The following is a 5,179-nucleotide window of genomic DNA, read 5'->3' on the forward strand; positions in this document are numbered from 1 at the left end:
GGTTCAAAAAGGGCAACAGTACAGGCAGGGAAAAGGCTAATAAAATAGTCTGGGAGATCGGGCAATAAGTCAATCTTGTACAGATCAGGCAATTGTTCAAACGGAAATCTTGTACAGGCAGGGAATAAGCAAAAGGTGCCGTTAGTGAGGCATGCAAAAACTCACTAAACAGATAACATCCCTGGTCATCCTCTACCTCTGATCTGGTGGACTTACTAAACAGAGAACATCCCTGGTCATCCTACTACCTCTGATCTGGTGGACTCACTAAACAGAGAACATCCCTGGTCATCCTACTACCTCTGATCTGGCGGACTCACATGCTTTGTAAATTATGTCTGAGTGTTGAAGCATGTCCCTGGCTAAGTAAATAAAATAAAAACAAGAAAATAGTGCCGTCTGGTTTGCTTAATATAAGGAATTTGAAATAATTTATACTTTTACTTTTGGTACTGAAGTCTGTTTTAGCAATTACATTTACTTTTGATACTTAAGTATATGTAGAATATAAAAATATAAAAGTATGTAAATGAATATAATATATTTTCCAACAAAGGAAATAGGAGGTAATTTAAAGAGGAGAGGAGGTCATCACCAAGAATATAGAGAGAGGAGGTCATCACTAGTAATATAAAGAGAGGAGGTCATCACAAGTAATAGAGAGAGGGGAGGTCATCAACAGTAACAGAGAGAGGAGGTCATCACCAATAATATAAAGAGAGTTCATCACCAGGTATATAAAAGAGGAGGTCATCAACAGTAACATAGAGAGAGGAGGTCATCACCAAGAATATAGAGAGAGGAGGTCATCACTAGTAATATAAAGAGAGGAGGTCATCACAAGTAATAGAGAGAGGGGAGGTCATCAACAGTAACAGAGAGAGGAGGTCATCACCAATAATATAAAGAGAGTTCATCACCAGGTATATAAAAGAGGAGGTCATCAACAGTAACATAGAGAGAGGAGGTCATCACCAAGAATATAGAGAGAGGAGGTCATCACTAGTAATAGAGAGAGGGGAGGTCATCAACAGTAACATAGAGAGAGGAGGTCATCACCAATAATATAGAGAGAGGAGGTCATCACCAATAATATAGAGAGAGGAGGTCATCACTAGTAATAGAGAGAGGGGAGGTCATCAACAGTAACATAGAGAGAGGAGGTCATCACCAATAATATAAAGAGAGTTCATCACCAGGTATATAAAAGAGGAGGTCATCACCAGTAATATAGAGAGAGGAGGTCATCACCAGTATTATAGAGAGAGGAGGGCATCACCAAGAATATAGAGAGAGGAGGTCATCACTAGTAATATAAAGAGAGGAGGTCATCACAAGTAATAGAGAGAGGGGAGGTCATCAACAGTAACATAGAGAGAGGAGGTCATCACCAATAATATAAAGAGAGTTCATCACCAGGTATATAAAAGAGGAGGTCATCACCAGTAATATAGAGAGAGGAGGTCATCACCAGTATTATAGAGAGAGGAGGGCATCACCAGTAATATAGAGAGAGGAGGTCATCACCAGTAATATATAGAGAGGAGGGCATCACCAGTAATATAGAGAGAGGAGGTCATCACTAGTAATATAAAGAGAGGAGGTCATCACAAGTAATAGAGAGGGAGGTCATCAACAGTAACATAGAGAGGAGGTCATCACCAATAATATAAAGAGAGTTCATCACCAGGTATATAAAAGAGGTCATCACCAGTAATTTAGAGAGGAGGTCATCACCAGTAATATAAAGAGAGGAGGGCATCACTAGGTAGCCTAGTGGTTAGAGCAGTGAGACCTGGCAGGAAGGTTGCAAGTTCAAACCCGAGTTGACAAGGTACAAATCTGTCGTTCTGCCCCTGAACAGGCAGTTAACCCACTGTTCCTAGGCCGTCATTGAAAATAAGATTTTTGTTCCTTAACTGACTTGGCTAGTTAAATGGGATTAAAAAGAAAAAAAAGAGAGAAAAGATCATCACAGTAACATTTAGATAGAAGTCATCACCATTTTTATAAAGAGAGGAGTTCATCACCAGAGAAAGGTAATCATTGGTAATATTGACACAGGATGTCAAAACGAGGTCATCTACAGTAATATAAAGAGAGAGGTCATCACCAGTAATATAGAGAGTCATCACCAGTAATATAGAGAGAGGAGGTGTCACCAGTAATATAGAGAGGAGGTCATCACCAGTAATATAGAGAGAGGAGGTCATCACCAGTAATATAGAGAGAGGTCATCACCAGTAATATAGAGAGAGGTCATCACCAGTAATATAACGAGAGGAGGTCATCACCAGTAATATAAAGAGGAGGTCATCACCAGTAAAATAGGAGTAGGTCATCACCAGTAAAATAGAGGAGGTCATCACCAGTAAAATAGAGGTCATCACCAGTAATATAGAGAGAGGTCATCACCAGTAATATAGAGAGGTCATCACCAGTAATATAGAGAGGTCATCACCAGTAATATAACGAGAGGAGGGCATCACCAGTAATATAACGAGAGGAGGTCATCACCAGTAAAATAGTGAGGAGGTTATTACCAGTAATATGAAGAGAGGAGGTCATCACCAGTAATATAAAGAGAGGAGGTCATCACCAGTAATATAGAGAGGAGGTCATCACCAGTAATATAAAGAGAGGAGGTCATCACCAGTAATATAGAGAGAGGAGGTCATCACCAGTAATATAAAGAGAGGAGGTCATCACCAGTAATATAGAGAGAGGAGGTCATCACCAGTAATATAGAGAGAGGGTCATCACCAGTAATATAGAGAGAGGAGTCATCACCAGTAATATAGAGAGAGGTCATCACCAGTAATATAGAGAGAGGAGGTCATCACCAGTAATATAGAGAGAGGTCATCACCAGTAATATAAAGAGGAGGTCATCACCAATAATATAGAGAGGAGGTCATCACCAGTAATATAAAGAGGGAGGTCATCACCAGTAAAATAGAGAGAGGTCATCACCAGTAAAATAGAGAGGGAGGTCATCACCAGTAATATAAAGAGAGAGGGAGGTCATCACCAGTAAAATAGAGGAGGTCATCACCAGTAAAAATAGAGAGAGGAGGTCATCACCAGTAATATAAAGAGGGAGGTCATCAACAATAATATAGAGAAGAATATAGGTAAATAAACTCCATTTAACCCTATGATCAGCCATAGACTCCAGGATGTACAACAACAATGATCTGAGGTCCTTGAGCATCACATGTTGAAATTAAAACCCGTGTCAAGCAACTGAAACATTTACCCTCGACACATTTAAGCCAGTATCAGCATGGGTCTTTACTCATTGATGTTTTGTACCTGAATTTCTCATGGCCATCATTCATTTAACAATATCAAGCTGTGATGGACAAAAACTGTTTTTATTGAAAATCTTATCGACCACAGCAAACAGGGGCATCATAAATGGAAAATCAATCCAAATCTATTTTCTTCATATCTGCTGTGGTGTCAGAAGGGTGTATAATGACAGAGATCCCCATCAATCTGGTTACAAGCCATCAGGACTCCCATTATTATCCTGGAGAGGGACTGGAGAGGACTGGAGAGGACTGGAGAGGTCTGGAGTGGACTGGAGAGGACTGGAGAGGTCTGGAGTGGACTGGAGAGGACTGGAGAGGACTGGAGAGGACTGGAGGGTCTGGAGTGGACTGGAGAGGACTGGAGAGGTCTGGAGTGGACTGGAGAGGACTGGAGAGGACTGGAGGGACTGGAGAGGTCTGGAGTGGACTGGAGAGGACTGGAGAGGACTGGAGAGGACTGGAGAGGTCTGGAGAGGACTGGAGAGGTCTGGAGTGGACTGGAGAGGACTGGAGAGGACTGGAGAGGACTGGAGGGTCTGGAGTGGACTGGAGAGGACTGGAGAGGACTGGAGAGGTCTGGAGAGGACTGGAGAGGACTGGAGAGGACTGGAGAGGACTGGAGAGGTCTGGAGTGGACTGGAGGGACTGGAGAGGTCTGGAGAGGACTGGAGAGGACTGGAGAGGGACTGGAGAGGTAATTAGAAGGCTAATATTTCCCCCACACATTCATTTTCTGTCTGTCCACTTCTCTCCTGTCCATCATACTGGAGAGGAGGGGAATTGATACTGTATTAATCACAAATAAGCGGTGTTTGTGTCATATTATTATATTATGAGTTGCTGTGTGTTTAGAGTGGTTGATTGCTTTGGTGACTGTGTCCCAATATATTCTGCTTCATGAGAAGGCCTATTGATGGGTAAAAAGAAAATCTGAAATGTTTAAAATCTTCAATTGCTTTCACCTATCCCACGTCTTTTCAATTCGGCGTTATCAAAAGAAGACGATGCGAAGGAAATGATGTAATGAAGGGAAGACTATTTGACCATTTTGGGACACAGCAAATGAATCAATAAAACCTTGGCTGCGACTTTGACTTCTCTCTTTTCAATAGCTTTTTTGGTTGTTTTATAGTTTTTGACTTCCGCCCAGGGTTTTCTACTTTTGTTAACAGTTTCCAATTAAGTTCTTCTCATCTTGTAGAATGTTTCTCTGGCAGACATTCAGAGACGGCATCCAAAATGGCACCTAATCCCTATATAGTGCACTACTTTAGACCAGGGCACATAACCACCTATTCCTATATAGTGCACTACTTTAGACTAGGACCATAGGCTTCTGTTCAAAAGTATTGCACTACGTAGAGAATAGAGTGCCTTTTGGGATACATTCAGAGCATCCCAACAACCCAGCACTGTGGTTTACAGAGCAGAGAAACAAAGCGCAAAGAAATACCACTGCAGAAATGTACCCAACATATCATAATATCTCAAAGAAATACTAGCGAAATGTACCAAAAATATCATAATATCTCAAAGAAATACAAGCGAAATGTACCAAAAATATCATAATATCTCAAAGAAATACTAGCGAAATGTACCAAAAATATCATAATATCTCAAAGAAATACTAGCGAAATGTACCAAAAATATCATATCTCAAAAAAATACCACTGCAGAAATGTACCAAAAAAATAATATGAAATAACGTGTTAACCATGTTTTAACGTTATAAAACTGCCATATATCAAACTGCCTATTTTCCACAAAGTGTTGATAGCAGTGGATTTCTACGCTAACTTTTCAAAAAGATTATGTTGATATAGAATTTTTCTGTAAAGGCCGCTAGAAGAAACCACTGTAGGT

This window comes from Oncorhynchus masou, chromosome 19 (genome assembly GCF_036934945.1).
Source record: "Oncorhynchus masou masou isolate Uvic2021 chromosome 19, UVic_Omas_1.1, whole genome shotgun sequence".
Classification (NCBI taxonomy): Eukaryota; Metazoa; Chordata; class Actinopteri; order Salmoniformes; family Salmonidae; genus Oncorhynchus; species Oncorhynchus masou.